This window comes from Molossus molossus, unplaced genomic scaffold (assembly GCF_014108415.1).
Source record: "Molossus molossus isolate mMolMol1 unplaced genomic scaffold, mMolMol1.p scaffold_m16_p_24, whole genome shotgun sequence".
In the NCBI taxonomy this organism is placed as follows: Eukaryota; Metazoa; Chordata; class Mammalia; order Chiroptera; family Molossidae; genus Molossus; species Molossus molossus.
Genome location: NW_023425360.1, coordinates 12,661,879 through 12,683,744, shown reverse-complemented (window position 1 = coordinate 12,683,744; position 21,866 = coordinate 12,661,879). Strand labels below are relative to the sequence as shown.

The 21,866-nt window shown below is 48.5% G+C and overlaps 1 pseudogene; it reads right to left on the bottom strand.

The window, feature by feature from the left end:
* Positions 1–15,334: 15,334 nt before the first annotated feature.
* Positions 15,335–16,310, bottom strand: LOC118641032 (annotated as a pseudogene).
* Positions 16,311–21,866: the final 5,556 nt, after the last annotated feature.

Below are 21,866 nucleotides of genomic sequence, written 5' to 3'. Positions count from 1 at the left end.
TCAGTTTCTGGCCCTTCCTGCTCTGAGTGCGATGGAACTGTCTCTGTTCCAGGACAGGAGAAGCAGAAGGGAGCCCAGGGCGCAGCCCTGGAGGGTCGGACCGGGTGGGTGGCACCTCTGGGCAGGAGAGAGCCCCGTGCTCTCAGCCCACAGGAAACGCAGCAGGACGTGGTGACCGGACCCGTGGCCACACCTAGGAACCATGCTTTAGACAAGTGATTAGACACTGCAGACCGACCTGGACTCTAATTGTTTGCGAAGCAGAATCAGCTCTTGGATGACTTGCTGTGGTTGGAGCAGGTTAGACGAGGGGTGACAGGGAGCTGCTGGCACAGGGTGACACCAGCCTGCAGGGTTCCCGAGGGATTAGCTTGGCTGTTTGCAGCTGGTGTGGCCCGGGAGGCTTCCTGCCTGCGCATTCCAGCCAAGCTAGGGGTGTTGGCATCTACCAGCCCTGAGGATCCTGGGGAGCCAGAGGGGTGTGTGTGTGGGGGGGGTGCACCCAAGCAGCATTCCTCAGATACCTTCAGCCCTCCCCTGGGCCTGGGGTTAGAACTCTTCCGTTGAGGAGAGCAGCCAGGTTAAAATCTCACCGTCTCGAGTGCACATTTCTGGGGAGGGGACTGAATGCCACGCCATCCCCAGATCAGTTCCTGTCCCTGAGGCTGGGCAGTGTGGTGACTTTCCACCAACACCGTGGCTCGGCTCAGCTCTCACGGGGGGCTGGCATCTGGAGAAAGTCACAGATGTCCCCGCACCCACAGGGCAGGTAGGTGTAACGTGCGCAGCAGGATCACACTGTGTGTATACTTTGTGTTCTGCTTTTTCAGCGCAGAGATCGTGAACAATTTCTGTGCTGTCCTGTATTTGAAGACCTTCTAAGGGCTTTTTGCAATTCCTTCGATGGACATATGATAGTTTACGGATTCTTTGATTGTTAAATATTTAGAGTGCTTGCATTTTCCCCCAATTAAAAAGTTATTGCTTTGAATGTAAATCTCTAAATTTATTTCCTTATGATAGATGTCACAAAGGTACTGTCCACATCAGTGGATAAGAATTGTTACTTCCGCCCTGGCCAGTTTGGCTCAGCGGTTAGAGCGTCGGCCTGCGGTCCGGAGAGACCCGGGTTCGGTTCCCGCTAAGGGCATGTACCTCGGTTGCAGTTTGTCTCTGACCCTGAGTGGGTCATGCGGGTGGCAGCCACTCGATGTGTCCCTTCACGTCGATGTTTCTCTCTCTCTCTCCCTTCCTCTCTCTCCCTCCCACTCTATCTGTACAAAAAATGGAAAAAAAATATCCTTGGGTGAGGATAAAAAAAAATAATAATAATTGTTACTTCAGCTCTGGCCGGTTTGGCTCAGTGGTTAGAGCGTCAGCCCGAGGACCAAAGAGTGGCGGGTTTGATTCCGGTCAAGGGCACGTACCTCGGTTGCAGTTCATCCCTGGCCCTGGTCAGGGTCGTGCAGGAGGCAACCAGGTGATGTGTCCCTCTCACGTCGATGTTTCTCTCTCTCTTTTTCTCTACCCCTCCATCCCATTCTATCTGAAAATAGATGCAAAAATATCCTCAGGTGATGATTTAAAAAAACAACACTTGTGAGTTTAGCTGTGGGTGTGTCATCGTGGCTTCCAGGGAGGTGCAGTAACTGTGGGTGTAGAGCTGGCTGGCTGCTTAAAGACAGAGAGCCTCATACACAGACTAAGATAAATGAATACGGCGTGTTTCGCTGGAAGGGGGTCAGGGAGCATGCAACGGTATTCAGCATACGGGAGAGCTCTTGCGTTCTGAATGCCTTTAGTGACATATAATTCACCCGTCTAAAATCCCGTTGCTTGTAATGTATTTAGAGTTGTGGATCCATCACGCCAATCACTTCGAGCATATTTTTATTATCCTCCCTGAACCCTGCTACTTTAGCCAGCACCTCCTAATCCTTCCAGCCCCACCCCCCAGCCCTATGCAACCGAGTAACTGACTTTCTGTTTCTGTGGATTTGCCCCTTCTGGGTGTTTGTGTAAATGGGTCGTACTCTCTGTGGCCCTTTGTGACCGGCTTCTCCCTGAGCACAGTGTGCATGGTTCGTTCCCACAGGAGCCCGTGAGCTCAGTCCTCGTTCCGCCAGCAGGGGGGCTCTGGAGGCCTCAGCAGGGAGGCCTGTGCGTCTGGGGTTAGGGAGAGTGGAGATGGCCTATTCGGGAACAGGGGTCATGAATTTATAGTGGCATGAAATTGCTTTGTTGGATGTGACTTTTTCCAACATCCTATGCTTGTTTTTATCCTTGCCCGAGAACATTTTCGCATTTATCTTCAGATAGAGCGGGAGGAGGGGAGGGAGGAAGAGAAACATCGATGTGAGAGAGACACATGGAGTGGCTGCCACCCACATGACCCCAACCAGGGCCAGGGACAAACTGCAACTGACGTACGTGCCCTTAGCGGGAACTGAACCCGGGACTCTCTGGTCTGCAGGCCAACGCTCTAACCGCTGAGCCAAACCGGCCAGGGCCATCCTTATGCTTTCAATGATCATAGCACTAGCTTTTAAATTTTTTGTGTGTGGATGCACCACTGGTGTTTTTTTAACCCTATTCATGGTTAATGGATATTTGAATTTTTCCTGGCTTTCACTCTTTTGAACACTGTTTCCATGGACATGCTTATGGATATATCTTTGAACATGGGAATGAATGGCTTCTATGGGTCAAGTTCGAGAAAGAGGTTTGGTATCTGAAGGATAGGGCCGATTTGTGATTTGCTTCCCTGCCTTTCTGAGGCCAAGGGAGTTTATGCACCAACCAGTGGTACAGGAAAACATTGATTTCCCCGTCTTCCTTACACTAACATAGTCTTATCAGTGTGTGGTCATTTAAGGAGTGTGAAATAACTCATTCGTGTCTTTGTTTGCATTGCTTGGAACTTTTCAGGTTGAACAGTTTTTGTTTTTTTGTATATGTGCCATTTATTTATTTATTTCCCTTATTGATTTTAGAGAGAGAGGAAGAAAGAGGGAGAGAGAGAGAAACATGGATGTGAGAGAAGACACATCAAGTTGCTGCCACCCACACAACCCCAACCGGGGCCAGGGACAAACTGCAACCGAGGTACGTGTCCTTAGCGGGAACCGAACCCGGGTCTCTCTGGTCCGCGGGCCAAAGCTCTAACTGCTGAGCCAAACAGGCCAGGGCCTATTTTAATATATTATATTGGAAGTTTATGAGTAGAAGTTTAGAATTTTTATATAGCCAAATATTTCAGTGTTTTAGTATATATTTCTTCTACTGCTTTAAGTTTGATTAAAAGTTTAATGGTACCTTTTTATGACTCTTAATTATCATTATTTTACTGTTAACCTGTTTATTATTCCATTATCCTTGTCTTGGTCCTGTTACCATTTCCTTTCTGCTACTTTTCTTGTGGCTTTTAATAACCATTTACTTTATTCTGAAACTGCCACCTTCGGTGTTACTCTTCAAAATATTTGTTCTTCTTGAGATACAAGAAAGTTACAACCCTCAATTAGACAGTTCCCACACAGCTAACCCTTGCATTTTCACACCAATTATTTCCTTTTCCTTTAACTAATTATAGAACCCTCTAAACTGCTAACTAAAGATTTTCTCAGGAGCTTAAAAAGCATGGCCCTTTACAAATGTGATGTTTGTGTGTAGCCTAAGGGTTAATCTGTTCATTTATAAACCACAGTGACCCAATATCAAGTTAACAGAATGCAACTTTTGGTGACTTTTGCATTAATTTCCCATATTTCTATGTAGTTTCTTTTTCTCATTCCCCAGTTCCTCTCTTCATTTTTCCTGATTTCCTTCTTCCCCTTCTTTGGAAAGAGGGAGAAGTTTCATTCTTTTATTCTCCCTCTGAAATCTCCTTCTTATTCCATGCACCGCTTTATCAGTAGCCACAGAGAAAAGAGCTCATCTTAAGGATCAGAAGTAACTCGAGCTCTGAGTAATAATTCTGGAATTTTGCGGCTGTGAAGCCAACAAATAATAGCTGAATAGAGGCGACTAGGATTATTGGTTAGAGGTACTGACTGGTATGAAGACGCTGGTAAAACAAAACTGCAAAGCATTCTGCCTTGAGATGTAAGTAGAAGCAACCACCTTTGCAATTCACTTCCCTGACTTCCAAAAGGATAATATCACCTACCTTTGAAATGAAGATTTATGTAAAATGCCAGGTAAGTTCAAGCTTAAAAAAATAATAATTGTGTTCTTCCTTCAAATTTTTGGTCATTAAAACAGTTCCACCAAGTGAACTGACCATAAGTGGTCCCAACATGAACTCATCATTTTCACTAACATTTATTTTTTAAAGCCAGGATTTTGGTTATTTTTACTTATTTTTATTTTTTATTGACTTCAGAGAGAGGAAGAGAGAGAGAGAGAGAGAGGGACATCAGTGTGAGAGAGAAACATTGATAGGTTGCCTCCGTATGCACCCTAACCGGGAATCAAACTCACAACCTGGGTGTGTGCCCACCACTTTCTGGGGCATGGGACGACACCCCAATCAATGAGCCACCCAGCCAGGGCTTTCACTAACATTTAAAGCAGATACTGCCCTGGCCGGTGTGGCTCAGTTGGTTGGACATCGTCCCATGCACTGAAAGGTCGCAGGTTCAATTCCCAGTCAGGCACATGCCCAGGTTCAGGCTTGATCCCCAGTGGGGGGCATAAGGAAGGCAATTGATGTTTCTCTCTCTCTCCCTCTCCCTTGCTCTGTCTCTAAACATCAATAAAAACATATTTTTAAAAAACGACTATATACATTTAAAAAATATAATAAAACAAAAGTGATAGTAACGTGGATCTCAAGAGCGAAATGCAAAAAGTGATCACAAGACCCAAAGTGCTCTGCTTGAAAGTTCGGGAACGGGGAGGAGCGGCACTTCACTTGAGTGCCAGTTCATTCCAGCTAGAAACCAGGAGTCAGGATCACCGGCAGAGTAGACCAGGGCTGAGACCTAAAGCAGACCTTCGAGTTAACGCTCTGTTTAAACAGACAGGCTGTGGAGCCCAGCCCTGCTCTGTGCTCCCTGGAGGTCTTGCTGCTGGTCAGTGGTGAAGCCAGGACCGGCCTTCGGTGTGGGTCAGCAGAAACAGGACATCTTTCCAGCAAAACTAATACCAGCAGAAGAAAAGGGATAACGATGCGCAAAGAAAAGATGAAGCGAGTTCAAACAGAAGCAAAACTTCCTTACACTGTGGACATTTTTAGAGTGGAATGTCCATATGCTCCAAGGTCTAAGTCTTAAATAAAGGTGATCTATTCTTTTTTTTTTTTTAAGGCTCTTAAAGCTGGAACATTTAAAACTCTATGAAACAATTCTTGGCTCAAAAGAAAAATCTGAACAAAACTGCAGAATTCTGGGAAAATAGTGATATTAAAATCACGCAGTGCCAGAGTCCAGGGATATAGCTGAAACAACGCGTAGGAAGACTCAGAGCATATACAGTTGTATAGATTAAAATCAGCCCTGGCTGGTTTGGCTCAGCGGTTAGAGCATCAGCCCACAGACTTAAGGGTCGCAGGTTCGATTCCTGGTCAAGGGCACGTACCTGGGTTTCAGGTTCGATCCCAGGTCCTGCTTGGGGTCATGCAGGAGACAGCCAATCCATGTGTCTCTCTCACATCGATGTTTCTCTCTCCCTTCCTCCCTTCCACTCTATCTAAAATCAGTGGGAAAGTATCCTCAAGTGAGGATTAACAAAAAACAAAACAAAAAAAGAAATCAAAACAAAGACTGAAAAAAATGAACTAAGCTTCAAACTTCAAACAGGGAGGAAACAAGCAACAAAGGAAACTAATAGAACATAGAAAGAAAGCACTCATAGATACGAAAACTGAAATTGGTTAGTAAACAGAAAGAAGAATGAATAAATCCAGAATGTCATTATTGTAATAAAGATCAAGAAAAGAGAAAAATTACTAGGCCATGTAGTGTTTTTTTTAGATCGAGGAATTAAATAATATTCATCCAAAAAAGTTATAAAAAGAGGGAAATAACCATAAAAAAACAGAGGATATTTAAAATAGAACAGACTTCTTTGCACAATGTCAAAGGACATTTGAACGCCTAGATAAAATGGGCAACCTTTTATGAAAATATAATTTACTAAAACTGATCCCAGTAGAGACAGAAAATCTAAAGAGCCTCATGATACAGGAAGGAGGAAAACATGCAAATGGGTTGATTAAGCACCACGGCCAGATGGTGTCAGGGGACTTCTTCCAAATCTTCAAACTAAGATAATCCCAATACTACTTAAAGTGTTCCAGGGCTCAGAAACAGAAGGAAAATGTCCAAATTCTTTTAGTGAAGTGAACTAACATTAACACTAAGATCTGATAAAGGTTTTACAAAAAAAGGGAAACTGAGGAGCAATATTACTGATCCACATCAATGCAAACAATCTCAGTAAAATGTTAACAACATATAATCTGATGATACATAAAAAAGGTAGAATCGTGATCAAGTGAGTTTGTCCCAAGATTTCAAATGTGATTTTTAAAAATCTCTTCATAGAGTTTCTCATATTAGGTCAACAGACCTAAGAATAAAAATTAATCATATGGTCATCTCCATAGATGTCAAAAAGTCACTGAACAATATTCTACATTAAAGAACACTCATTAAAAATCACCCAGCAGGTGTGGCTCAGTGGTTGAGCATTGACCCATGCACCAAGAGGTCACCTGTTCGATTCCTGGTCAGGGCACATGCCCAGATTGTGGGTCCATCCCCAGTGGGGGGCATGCAGGAGGCAGCGGATCAGTGTTCTCTCTCATCGATGTTTCTATCTCTCACTCCCTCTCCCTTCCTCTCTCTCTCTCTGTTATCAATAAAGAAAATAATTTTTTTTTAAATGCAACATAGGACTCAATGTATAGTAGCTTAACATGATTAAACAGTCTCACATACATGCATACATACATACATGCAAATATACATACTGCAGAGTCAGCATCTTACTTAATGGGGGCAAAACTGGAGACCTTCCCTCTATGGTCAGAAGCTGGAGAGGCACACAATTTGGAAAGAAACAGTTAAAAGTCTCTGTAGATCTTGCCCTGGCCGGTTTGGCTCAGCGGTTAGAGCATCAGCCTGCAGTCCCGAGAGACCCGGATTTGGTTCCCACTAAGGGCGCGTATCTCGGTTGCAGTTTGTCCCCCGCCCTGGTTAGGTCATGCGGGTGGCAGCCACTTGATGTGTCCCTTTCATGTCGATGTTTCTCTCTCTCTCTCTCTCTCTCTCTTCCCCTCTCTCCCTCCCACTCTACCTGAACAAAAAATGGAAAAATGTCCTCGGGTGGGGTTAAAAAAAAAAGTCTCTGTAGATCTTAAAAACCCTCTAATGTTAACTGGAAATTAAATCAGTACGAGCTGATGTTTTCATTAATAAAGAAAATCGTATTTCCTGGCTCTGTCCACAGAAGAGCCTCAGGGGCAGGGAATGTGTCTAGTACTTGGACCGCAGCGTCTGAGCAGGGCTCCTTGGAGGAATGGCCAGTTCCAGGCTTGGGGCAGGGATTGTTCGGTATGAACCTGAAACATTGTATGCTGGCAGGCAAAGAAGTTACCAAAGGCGACTGGGGTCATGTCAAGAAACAGGAGCCAGCATGAAGGGACTGTCATTGGCCAAAGAAGGGACAGTTTGAGAATCACACACACACACAAAGCAATCAATGGAAACACAGAGACTATGTAAAAACCTATGAGTTGATAAGTATACTTTAAAAGAGCGAGAAAACCAAACACACAACTCCTTGGACCCTATTGGATACTTTCGGGATGAGGTTCCTGGTCTTATTCGGCAAGTTAGCAAATTGCGGTTTGTGTATCAACTGTAGTACAGATAAACAAATAACTGTAACTCATCAGGGAAAGTTGTTTGTTATAGAAGAATTCCAGCTACTAGCTGTGGAGGGAATGGTGGAATTAGAAAGTCGTTGTTTTACAACCCTCGATGAAATAACAGATTGAGGCGAGGTCTATCGATGGGTGAAACCATTGGATGAGAGATGAAGCAGAACTTGACAATACGGAGCTGAGTCTTCACCACCTTAGTCATGGAGGGACTCCTAAGAGGTCAGTTTGCAGATGACGCATATGCGGGGGAGGGAAGAAATGAAACAATGAGATTGTGAGGAAACAAGTGGGGGGGGGGTGCGGGCGGGGCATGAACTCCGAGATTCAAGAAGACATACGACCATAGGTTTCAGATATGTGATCTCTTGTCTGCATTTGAATTAGCGCCTATTTGGATTAAAAGACATTTTTCAGACAATCGGGAAATCTTTATTGTGGACTAAGGTGTTACATGATACCCAGAAGTTATTTTTAATGTTATGTGTGATAATGACATTGTAGTTATGTTTTTAAAACTCTACAGTTTTTAGAGAGGCAGTCGAAGAACGGACAGTTTCTTGAAAGTACATCTGCCCCTTCCCCCCAAAAAGAAAAGTAAAAGAGAAAAATGGGATGATGAAGCAAATTGGTCAAAATCTTGATACTGTTAAGACTGAGGGATGGATCATTCCACAGTTCTCTCTGCTTTTGAGTACACTGAAAATGTTTCGTAAGAAAGATATTTAAGCCGTTGAAAGATGTGTTCCATAAAAATGAGAGTGAACTAAGCTACCTAGGAAGGTGACTCAGGCGCTCAGCATCCTCCTGAGGTGGAAGCACCGGTGAGGACAGGGAGCTGGAATGGAAGGGATTTGGTCTGAAGACACAGTGACGTCTTCACCTGCAGCACGGTTCTAAACGAGGGGCAGGTCCCCGGAGTGAGGGAGCCCCGCATGTATCGAGGGTCAGGAAGCTGGAAGCTGGGTGTTCAGTGTATCATTCACATGGATATTGAATTTATCCAGGATGATGGGAGAGCCCCCCAAAATGTTTCATTATGAAAAAAATCATATAGCCCTGGCCGGTTTGGCTCAGCGGTTAGAACGTCGGCCTGCGGTCCGGAGAGACCCGGGTTCGGTTCCCACTAAGGGCACGTACCTCGGTTGCAGTTTGTCCCCGGCCCTGGTTGGGTCGTGTGGGTGGCGACCACTCGATGTGTCCCTTTCACATGGATGTTTCTCTCTCTCCCTCCCACTCTATCTGAACAAAATATCAAAAAATGTCCTCAGGTGAGGATTTTTTAAAAAAATGGAAATGTGTCCTCGGGTAAGGATAAAAAATAAATAAATAAATATAACAAAGCTGAGAGTGAATAAGTGAATACTTATTTCTAACACATGATTCTACCTTGATAATTTTTCTTTGCTTGTTTTATCATATATCTTTCTGTTCACCCACCTGTCCATTCATCCATCTGTTCATCCATTTATCTATTTATTCACCCACCTACCCATCCATTCACTCATCCATCCATCCACCTACCCACCCACCCACCTATTCATCCATTCATCCACCCACCCACCCATCCATCCATCCATCCACCCACCCACCCAGCCATCTACCCACCCACGCACCCACCCAGCCATCCCTCCACCCACCCATCCACCCACCCCTCCATCCCCCCACCCATCCCCCACCCATCCCCCACCCATCCCCCCCATCCCCCCCACCCATCCACCCATCCACCCACTCACCCACCCACCCATCCACCCACCCACCTATTCATCCATCCATCCACCCACCCACCCAGCCATCTACCCACCCATCCATCTCTCCACCTACCCACCTATCTATCCCTCCACCCACCCATCCACCCACCCATCCATCTACCCACCCATCCAGCCACCCACCCAGCCATCTACCCACCCAGCCATCCATCCCTCCACCCACCCACCCATCCCCCCACCCCTCCATCCATCCACCCACTCACCCACCCACCCATCTACCCACCCACCCATTCATCCATCCATCCATTTTGACTCATTTCAAGTAAATTGCAAACCCTGGTGTGCTTCTCTCATGCAGGAGTTTTGAGGATTAAATGGGAGCGTATTTTAAAGCTGTTAAATACTATAGAAATGCACGATGTTTTAAATCTGGCCAAGAAGTTGTCTGACCTCAGGTTGCACATGATGAATCAATGCCTGAGTCAGCTCCGGGAGCTGCGCCAGAGCCCGCTGGAGACAGGGCCACCCCTACATTTCCTTCCTCAGCAGGAGTATCAGCCGAGCTGCTGACTCCACAGGTTGGCAGCCGGCTGCTGCTTCTCCATCCTGCACCTTCGCACACTCCCGCCCACAGATGCAGACACTCCTCCGATCTCAGGACCTCCGTGCTACCTGAACACAGGTAACGCAAGGGAAGGGCCACGTTGGGAATGGGAGGCTAAGGTGGCACAGCCCAGAAGGGGACTAGAAGCGACGCTGGTGACTTAGCCCCGGAAACCTCTTTCTTCTTCCAGCTTGACTTTGCTCCGTCTTTTCATGCGCATTTCTTTCCTGAATGTGGTTGTTTCTGCTCTGAGACCAAGGGTAACCAGCTCTGTACCTGTCTCTTTCCGTAGCTGGAAGACCACAGCTCAGGGGAAGTCCCAGGAGGACTCGACTTCTGTTTTGTTAAATGCTGACTTAGAGGATCTTTTGTTCTCGTGAACCACTCACAACTTAAGCCTGGTTTTCACTTGTATGGAGAATGAAAAGCGAGAGGAAAAACATTTTTACTTCTGGTGTTGAGTGGTCCCAGAAGTTTGGGCCCTGTGATTGACGGGACCTGTGTCCCTGGGTAGGTCCTTACCTGGCAGTGCCTCAGTTTCTACGTCTGTCCATGAGGAGGACGACACCTCTCTGCTGCTTTCTCTTGTGAAAACCCACATTGCCATGGCCAGTTTGGCTCAGTGGTTAGAGCATCGGTGAGTCATGGGTTCAATTCCGGTCAAGGGCACGAACCTCTGTTGAGGTTTGGTCCCCAGTCCTGAGGTTCGGCTCCCAGTCGGTCGGAGTCAATCCAGAGGCAACCAGCCGATGTGTCTCTCTCACATGTCTCTGTCTCTCTGTCTCTCTGTCTCTCTGCCTCCCACTCCATCTGATAATAAATGGAAAAATATCCTCCGGTGAGGATTTAAAAAAAAAAAACCACATGAAGAGCTAAAGACAGATAAGATGGCATGTCTGCCTAGAACAGTTTGGGGCCTGGACTTACCATTTTAGCATCAAACAGCACGCGTCCTTTCTGTCTATCTGGGGTCCCCTGGCCCTTGCAAGGTCCCCACCGGGGAGGGAGAGAAAGGATCAGCCAGACAGGGCCCCAGCCATGTGGTGACTGGCTGCTTAGCCCTGCTACTGGGGTCCAGGCAGTTGATTCCCAGGGGATCCAGAGAGGTGAGACCACTGAGAGCAAGTGGGATACCTTTTCCCTGGAGAATAAGAGCCAAGAGGCCAGACTGAGTGACCGGGGGTGGGGGGCTGGAGTCCCTCTGCCTGATGTCTCTCCCCTCAGAACCTCTCCGGGCTCTGGCCCACACTGCACTCAGACTCCCGAGATCACCTCTGTTCTCTCCCCACCAGCACGCCACACTTATCTCTTACGCTGCTTGTTTTCCTCCACAAGGACTGGAGCTTTATTTTATCTCCCCTCCCCCACAGGTCCCAAGTGCCTGGCACACAGTAGACACTCTGTAAATGCTGTGGAAACAATGAATGAGAAAGCACAGGAAGGCAGCGTGAATCAGGAGCCACGCTTGTCTGGGCTGGCTGACTTCTTGGCTCCTCTCCGAGGGAGACCCTGTTTGCCTCCTTTCTCGTTGATAGTTTGCATAGGTATAAAATTCTAGCTTGAGCAGTTTTTTTCTCTGAAGTTGAAAACCACGCGTTAGTCTAGTAGGAACGTTGCTGCTTTCTTCAGCCTTTATGCTTTTTTTCTGAAAGTTGTAGCATCTCTTTATTCCTGGTGAAATTTCACTCTGATGTGCCTCGTCTATTCATCTTTGCCAGGGACTTAGACGTTCTTTGAATGTGGAAACCAGTATTTCCTAATTTTGAGAAAATACCTTGTATTGTTTCTTAGAGAAACACCTTTCCTCTCTTCTCTCTGGGAATCCTGGTTGTTTGATATTGGACCATACATATCGATTCTTCTCTTTTCTCTGCAGTATTTTATCTCCACCACACCCCAACTCCTCTGAAAAATTATATGATTTAAAAATTTTAAGACCCATTTCTCTCTTTCTTTCTCTCTCTCTCTCTCTCTCTCTCTCTCTCTCTGTTTCTATCTTTAAAGTTGGAGTATTGTCCCACAGTGTTTTGTAATCCTTAGTTTTCAGTTTATATGCATGAGTATGTCGCCGACAAGTACATTGAGAGCCCTTGAGCAAGCCAGCTCTTTTGCTGAAAGTCTGTGCGGGGTGGAAGGATGGGTGGGGGCAGACCTGGGGAATCAGGTGTTCCATTGTTGTTACTCACTGGCTCCCATTTTCAACCCTGCACCCCTAGCCTGCCCTTCGTGGTTGGTTCCTGCGTCCCTGAGCAAGTTGGCTTCTCCGCGGTGGTCTCTGCGCTGCTTCCTCCTCGGCAACCACTTCTGGACTGACTCACCCTCTTCCAAGAAGTACTGCCATCTCCCTCGCTTGGATCTTCCTCGTGGCTTTGTAGCTTTTCTCTTTTCCTTTCGGCAGTGATTTCAGAGGGAGAGGAGATAACATACGTGTCCTCTGCACCGTTTTAATTAGAAGCTGGTATAGGTGTTTTTAATAGTGGCAACCATATAATCATGGATACGGCACTTTCATCTTTTTTAATCCACCTGGGAGCTGTGATCAAAATGTGGGGTCCTGCCTGGATCAGGATCCTAGGCTCACCCCAGACCCCCTGAACCCAACACTCTGGGGGTGAGGCTCACCCTCTTGGTGATGTTGACACAGGAGAACCGCTCGTGGAGGGAATGAGGGCCCCAGCCCCCAGCTTTAATTAATGTTCCCCACGCGGTGCAAAGTCCTTTGCAAAGCCAGCTTCAGCCAGACTGCAGCCCCAAGGACCTTCTGAGGAAACCGTGGGCCTATGATGTGGTCGTAGCGGCAGGAGGTGCCCCCTCCCAGATGTGCTCCGTCCCTGATCCGCATGGGAGGTTGGGGCAGAGGTGAGGGCATCAAGGAAGTATTGTAATTCCTGCGCCTTCCCTGCCTTTGACTTAGAGACGTTCAAACTTCAGAGCCATTTCAGAATTAATGGCATCAGATCAAGTTCTATAAGAGAACCTTTATTATCATTACGTATTTTTTGAGAACAGTCTGAAAGGAAATCTGTAGGACCGGTTTTACATATCACCAGGGTCAAGTTCGGGGGTGGTGTGACCCCACCCCTGCCCACCAGAGACACAGAGGAATTTTTTTCTCTTTCTTCCCCTTTCCTAGACCGACTTTGACTAGCTCTCCTTCCTCTCTCTCTCTCTCTCTCTCTCTCTCCCTGCCATCCGTCTGTTTCATAAATCAGTGGCCTTGCTGTGAGGGGTGACTTCTTCCCCTCTACGGAGATTCTCATTCTGACTTTAATCAGTCCAGGTGGCACCCAGGACCCTGTACCTCAAAGGAGCACCGTGGGACATTTGGTCCCTGGTCATACGTGCATAATATTGTTTATTTTTATTATTATTTATTTATTTATTTTTTTTTTTAATACTCATCCGAGGACATTTTTCCATTTTTTGTACAGAGTGGGAAGGAGAGAGAGGAAGAGAGAGAGAGGGAAACATCGATGTGAAAGGGACACATCGAGTGGCTGCCTCCCGCACGACCAACCAGGGCCGGGGACAAACTGCAACCAAGGTACGTGCCCTTAGCGGGAACCGAACCCGGGTCTCTCCGGACCGCAGGCGGACGCTCTAACCGCTGAGCCAAACCGGCCAGGGCTTTATTATTATTTTTAATCTTCACCCAAAAACATGCTTAGAGAGAGGAAGGGAAAAAGAGAGGGAGAAACATCAATTGGTCGCCTTCTGCACATACCCAGACCAGGGTCCGAACCCAAAACCCCGGTATGTGCCATGACCGGGAATGAACCACAGCCTTTCAGTGCACGGGGTGACGCTCTACCAGCTGAGCCACCCGCTGGGCGATGTTGTTTATTCTTGTGTTGTAGTGCTGTCGTACATTTCTTATGTAAGAAAAGCTTTTAAATCCACGGAAATTTCTGTTCCGCTTAGAAGTTGAGGTCGAGGTGAGCAATTGCAGCGTGCTGACTGATTTGGGGCATCTGCTCTGTGTCCGTCACTATTTTAACTTTGGACATTTGGGGAGGGAGGGAGGGACAAATCAGAAAGGATCTGAGGCTGTGCTTAACAACCGTGTACTAAAGAAATAGCAATTTGTTCCCCAGTATGTGATATGTACATCAAAACACGAGAAATGGAGCTATATTCATTGGAGGGACGACCCACACCGGGAAGTCCAATTCCTAATTTGCAAAAACCTCAAGTTCCGTGAAACGCTTTGTACATTTGGAAAAATTAGCACTATCCAGATTGCTGTTTTTAGCTTCCTTTCCTCATCAATGTTAAACTCGTTACCTTATGTGACCAAGGCATGTCTGTGGGGTTTCCTGGTGCCGTGGGGAACGGGGCAGGCCCGCGTGGAGAGAGACATCACCCAAGAAGGACTTTGAAGACTGTTTTCTCATCTGCTTTTTATTTTTATATGCATGCAGGGTCCTCTGTAGTTCATCTTATCTCTGCCTTGAGCCAGAAATATTTTGGCTCATAAAAATGGAGAAGAATCTCCAGCTAAGAGTGGCTGGGGTGGAAAGGTTAAGTATCCAGTGCTTTGAAGTGAAATCATTTTTTGTTAGGATAATGATACTCCTTCTGTTCCTCTCCCCTTTTCCTCCTCCCTGCACTTCCCAGGTCACCAACTGGACTCTCTATTGTCATCTTTCAAGTCCCCTTCTCTCACTCACTCATTAATTGCCAGCCCAGAAATGCAGTCTCTCTCAAGTGTCTCAAGACTGCAGCCCTTCTCTGCAGACTTACTGCTCCCGCCCCATCGAGTTTCCTTGAACGTTAACCCTTTCCTTCTCAGCCTTTTTTCTTTTCTTTTTTAGTCTTCACCTGAGGACATTTTTTGCATTGGTTTTCAGAGAGAGTGGAAGAAGAGTGGGGAGGAGAGAGAGAGAGAGAAACATTGATATGAGAGAGACACATCGATTAGTTGCCTCCCACATAACTCCAACCGGGGCTGGGGAGCAAACCTGCAAACCAAGTGCATGCCCTTGACTGGGAATCGAACCCGAGACCTTTTGGTGGATGGGCCGTTGCTCTGACCACTGAGCCACGCCGGCCAGGGCTCAGCCTTTTTCCTCACGCCGGATTTATTATGTTTAAGCACAAAGACTCTTCCAATCATGTCACCTTGACCTCATTTCACCCCCTGCTCTGTTTGGCCGCCAGTCTCTTGTCTGTCTGTCCAGCGACAGTGAGGTGGCTTCCCTTTCCACGGGGAGGGAAATCCGTCTTTGCCGGTAACTGAACTGTTGCAGAGCCAGCGGCAACACTGTTGCCGTGGGCGTCTTTCACCGTGAGCTACGTCAGAAGAACCAGGGTGTCCCTCTGAGGGTGATCACGCCAATTCTTCCCAGGTTAGCACCGGTCCCCGTATACAGGTTACCAGTGTCAAACTGGATGAAATCGGTAATTGAAAAAAAATTTTTTTCTCTTTATTGATTTTAGAGAGAGAAGAAGGGAAAGGGAGAGAGAGAGAGAAACATTGATGAGAGAGAACATCGACTGGCCACCTCCGGCATGCCCCCACTGGGGATCGGGCCCACAACCTGGGTGTGTGCCCTGACCGGGGATTGAACCGGCGACCTCTTGGTGCGTGGGGTCAACACTCAGCCACTGAGCCACACCAGCTGGACTGAAATTGGTCATTTCACCCGTCTCCAAATCAGTCCGAATGGCGGCGTTGACCTCGATGAGGGGTCAGGGTGACTGGCGGAGGGTGCGTGCATCACGGGTCACCCGATGAAGGGTTCCCCTTGTGCCCACAAAGATCTTCCCGACTTTGCACGGCTTGTACTTGGCCTCTGTGTGTCTAATGAACAGCAGTGACCCCTGGTGTCATAGATCGGGCGGAAATTCTCTCTGTTCTTGTCAGTGCTGGGGAGGTCCATAAAACCAGCTGGGTAGGTGACATTGGTTCGGACCCTGCCATTGATCTTCATGGACCGTCGCATGGGGATCCTTACTTCAGCATCCTTAAGTCTATCCATAGGAACATGATGGAGGGACAGTCTCTCAGCTCGTGGGGGCTGGTGGGTGGCTGAGGTGCAAACACACTCGTCAGTTTACCCAGCATCCAGTGCCACACACTCACCTGCTTCTTGGCACCACACACCATGGCCGTGGGAGGTGCGGAAGGAACTTGACCTTGAAGTGATGAACCCCTTGGGTATCTGATGAAAATCACAGATGCTCTTCCTGAGAAAGTGCTTGCGTTCACATGCGTGTGCACACGTGCGCGCGCACACACACACACACTTTTGCAGTCACCTCAAGGGATTCGCAGTCCTTGATTAAGAAACCCTCAGATCAGCCCGGCCGGTGTGGCTTGGTGGTTGAGCGTCGACCCTGCACCAAGAGGTCACAGGTTTGATTCCCGGTCAGGGCACATGCCCAGGTTGTGGGCCCGATCCTCAGTGGGGGGTATGCAGCAGGCGGCCAATTGATGTTCTCCCTCATGTGTTTCTACCTTTCTCTCTCTAAAATCAATAAAGAAAAACATTTTAAAAGAAACCCTCAGATCCGAGTCACTGTCCCTCTTCCGATATCTCTTGCAACAAATTCATCCTTCCTACTTTTACCAAAGTTGTCTTTTCAAACTCGACTCCATTGTGTCCCTGCCCTGCTCGAGAACTCGACAGTCTTGGCCTGCAGAACCAATTCCGGTCCGTTCCGCATGGTCTTTCTGGACCTCAGGAATCTCACGCCGCCCCACGGTTTTTGGTTTCCCCAGGGACTTCCAAACTGCCTGAGACGCTGTTCTGCAGACAGGCTGAGTCTGCATACCTTAGCGCTCACTGGTGCTGTCCCTGTACGTTGACTGCGACCTGCCCACCCCGCTCCTTCACCCGCAGACGGCATCTCCACCTCCCCGGGCTGCGATTACGTGGTTACAGTTCATGAGCCCGTCTGTTACTCTGCTCACCTCGCTTCCCGTTCTTCTCCCTGTCCTGGAGCATTTGTTAGGTTGAACCACACGAAATGGCTAATATCTGGCTGCTTTTCGAACTTATCCTTTAATCTGTGGGCACTAGAAGGCCCTCCTTGGGATGTACCATTCTGAGAGTGTGAAACACATCGCGCTACATAACTGCTAACAAAATTGAGATGCAGAGAAGTTCTGTCAGCTCCCGATATATCCCTTCACAGACCTTCTAAAGCGTTCTGATTTTTAATGCCGTTATCTGTGGCTCAATTTAATATGTAGTCTCAAACTCAGCCCTTGTTTGCTTCTCTGTCTCATTAGACGGTCGACTCCCCGAGATCCCAAACCATGCCTCATTTTCCCGTTCCCCAGATTCCCGAGTCTTAGTTGAGTCGACACATGATTGCATGGTTAGGGGAGATAATGACAAGGTTTGCTTTCGTTATGAAATTGAACCACCCTCGTCCACAGTTCCCTGCCCGTGCCTGATCTGAATCTACTGACGGGTTCCCCCACGCCCTGCCCCGGTTTTGAGCCAGTCCGGGTAGAGCAGCAGCCGGAGATCTGTCAGCCTCTGGATGGGGGCTGAGTTCGGGTGCTGCCAGCTCCGAGCCTGGGCATCATCTGGGCAGGCTCAGTGGCAAGGCCATCGCTGGCTCGACAGCAGCCCGGCAGGTTCCGTGAGTGTCACCGTTGCACGTAGACATGTTGAAGAGGGAGGTGAATCCATCGTCCCCGCTCTTGGTGGCCTCTGGTCAACTCAGGATCATCAGGGCACAACTTTTGGGCCTCCGTGAGCCGCAGAACTACCTGGAGCCACTGGTGACCAGGCCTGGGTCACTGGAGACCCTGTCACCTCAAGTGTCTCTGCTCACGTGTCTGCCGGGGGCTTGCCTTGCCCTGGTTCTGAGGGCTCACAGCTCGCTAACTCCACCTCCAGAGAGCCCTGTTCCCTTCCAGTTCACCCCTTTCCATCGGACTGGTCTCAGGCTAAGTTGGGGTCTCCCTGTGCTCATGCTGTTATTTTCAGGGGAGGAGGTGCTAAGTCTCGTGTCTTTAGAGCTATTGGAACGGGGTCAATGCTAGTCATTTATCTCCATTCTTACAGACACCGGTTGATAATCTCGTTTTTTGTCCCTGGTGTGATCACCAGCCGGCTTGTCACAGCTCTGTGTACCATCATACAGGGATTTTCAACCTCAGCGAAGCGTCCCAGCACCGCCTCCGGCAGGCGGTGACAATAATCTCCGCTCCTTGGCTTAACGAAAAAATGTCCCTTCAACTAAACAGCATTGAAAAAGGAAGGTAAACATGGTACCAGAAACTATGTTAGAAGTGCAGAGGTCACGGGGGGGATGAGCACGTTCAAAGCAGGGTTGGCACAGCTTCAGGTGCTGCAGTGACAAACTTGGGCGGAGTCACCGGTCAGATCGCTCTTTCCACTCGGTGTCTGAAAACGCGCGCGGGCTCCGATGTTGCAGCAGCAGGAGTGTGCGCAGAAAACAAGCACTGTGTTTACTTCTCCTCGGGCTTCTGTGACCCTATACCACGTCCTAGGAGAAAGGCCCGTCTCCCCTGCCCTATTGTTTTGGGAGGAAAGTGGCCGTTAGATGGCAATTTAGATTTGTGGGTGAGTAAAAGTTCAGATTGTTTTTCCAGATGAGGCGTTTTCTCCAATGGGCTTTTTTTTTTTTTTTCCCCTGCTAGTACAAATAAACAAATATCACATTGCCTTTTGGGGCGTTTTCTGATTTCCGTTCAGACGCCCCAGCCCTTTGCAGAGCATGATCTGGACCATTCTAGAAACCGCTTTGAGCTCAGTGATGAAGACTTAAAGAATACTTTAAAAAAATTTTTTTTTTCTTTATTTATTTTAGAGAGAGAGGAAGGGCGAGGGAGAGAGAGATAGAAACATCGATGAGAGAGAACATCGACTGGCCACCTCCTGCACACCCCCCCTGGGGACCAGGCCCACAACCTGGGCATGTGCCCTGACTGGTAATCAAACCAGCGACCTCCTGGTGCATGGTTGACGCTCAACCACTGAGCCACACCAGCCAGGCAAAGGATACTTTTTTAAAAAATTATTTTTATTGATTTGTAGAGAGAGAGGGAGAGAGAGAAATGTGGATTGGCTGCCTCCTGCATGCCCCCTACTGGGGATGGAGTCCACAACCCAACCTTTGGGAACACCGGACGGTGTTCAGCCAACTGAGCCACAAGGCCGGGCAAGACTTAAAGAATATTGGAAGAGCGAACATCATTTCCCAGGCCTGCCTGCTATAGCTTCACCCACGGATGGGTTCCACGTGAGGTCTAGACCTTCCCCGTCCTGACGGTCATGGCTGGCCCAGGAGGGGACCTGGCTTCTCACCTACAGACTTCAGTTTGGCGCCAGTGCACAGAGATGTTGTGCTGGGTGGGTGGGGTGCTCAGTCCCCCTTCGAACTTTGCCAGGGAGCAGGGTCCTAAGAACAACGGCAGGTCTCGGCAGGGCCGGAGAGCAGTCTTGCCCCAGGGCTGCTGAGGACACAGGCACCGGGAAGGATAACTTTGGGACGTGTAAGCAGTTTGTCCATAAATTGGTTTGGAACGCATCAGCGTGTCTGCTCTCTAAACCACCACATTGAACTACCGTTTAAGAATTATCCAGCCCTTTCTTTTAAAAGGTCACTGTCTGTCTAAAGCGGTCCCTTGTTTCTATCAGCGAGTTAGTGATGTTGGGAAGCTGGAAGAGGGGCAAATGGCCAGGAAGGGGGACTTGGGGCGGGGGAAGGGCAGCCTGGAGGGTTCCCCTCGGTGGTTTGGCTCGGACAGGTGGTAAGCTGCTTCCAGGTGGGGGAAGCAAGGCCTGGAGGACAGCAGGCACTGAGGACACACTTGCCTCTGTCACTGCCTTTGGCCAACTCCAGCCACAGGAAACGACTAGTTACTTGTTCTGAAGGACGCAGAGTTAAGTGACCGTCCAAGCTGACAGTCTTCCTAGACAGAAGTCTTTCTTTAGGATAACATTTTCTCAGAAGCATCCCCGGACACCTGCTTTTCTGCGTCTACATACCCCCGGCCACCAGTTCTCGCTGGCAGCCTGTGCTGCCGTCACACTGTGGTCCTCCACCCGTGGTCCTCCACCCGCGGCCCTCCACCCGTGGTCCTCCACCCGCGGTCTTCCACTCGCGGTCCTCCGCCCATGGTCTTCCCACCCGTGGTCCTCCACCTGTGGTCCTCCACCCGTGGCCCTCCACCCATGGTCTTCCACTTGTGGTCCTCCACCCATGGTCCTCCACCTTCAGACACAGGCCACGGAATCCTTCAGCGGCTAAGACCTTGAGGTTTCTTCTTCTTCCCATTGAAAAATTAATTTAGCCAAGTTAACTGTTCTGTCCCAACTGTCACTGGGTAGAACTGAACTGCATTGAGCGCGGGTCCCGCAAGTTGCCGGGCATGGTCCCCAAGGAGATGCCCTCTACTTCAGGTGTCCCCTGAACTTCTGACTGCAGAGCTATAAATCAGGGGGTTCCCATGATCCCCTTGGGTTTGATAACTTTCTAGAAGAGTACACAGAAGGCAGGGAAGCACTAGACCAAAACAATTTCAGTTTTATTACAAAAGACGTAAATCGGGGACCAGCCCAGGGAAGATTCAGAGGGAGGTCTGGGCAGAAGGCACCCGCCTGCTCAGCCAGTGTCTCACCAACTGGAAGCTGCAACGTTTGCATTGGGGCCTCATTACAGAAACATGATGGATTAAATCATTGGCCACGCAGTTGACCTCGACTTTGAGACCCCCTCCCTCTGTGCAGGCCGGGCAGCTGAAAATCCCCACCCTCTCATGGCGGGGCTGGCCTTCCTGGTGACCTGCCCCATCCTGGAGCTACCCGGGTGCCACGCAGGGGTGGCGTCATTAGCATAACAAAGTCGGTCCCATCAGTCCAAACTCAGGGTTTTAGGAGCTCCTGCCAGAAACCCAAGACAAAAACCAGACCAATTCTTTATCACACTCCAGTAACGTTCGTACAGTTTCATAGGTTAAACAGTACTACAGGATTAAATGTCTCCAGCCTTCAACTTTTTCCGTGGAGTTACTTCTGTGTTGCTAAATAACATGCTTATTCTGATGTCTCCCGATGGGTCTGCCTTAGATATCATCCGCCGGCTTCCTGTCATGGGACCTGGGGGCAGGGCTCTCTCTCCCTCTGACTCCCCTCCTCCCCAAATTCTGAGTTCATGCAGTGTGACTCTATAAACATCATTTTACTGCCGGGCCAAGTAGTACATCATGACCACTTTTCCTTTCTTGTGCAAATTTCTGTTTTCCTTGGACTTACCAGTCGCCTCGCTTTTTTTTTTTTTCCTGTGCTTAATTTTTTGCGTATCTGTTATTATGTCTTAACTCGTTTAAGAAAGTGACAGAATCCTTCTTAGTGTTCTGTTCTTTATGCAGTCACAACCCTGACGTCTGTCGGCTTCCCCTGGGGCCTTCTTCCGGCTCCAGCCTGGACGCATTGTTCGCTAAGGCCTTTCCCCAGCTGTTTTCCTCTGTGCTTCTGCTATCGGCCCAGAAGTTTCCTTCACCTCTCCTGCTTCTTGGCTCCAGGGAGGCCCAGGGAGGCCCACGGAGGCCGTGAGCTTGCTGAGAAAGGGCGCATCCGTTCAGGATGCTTTCCACGGCGGGTCGGAGCCGGCTGGGAGATTTCCACAGACTGACATTTACTACAGCGGAGAGCTCAGAGTGAGGCTAGCGCAGGGTAGG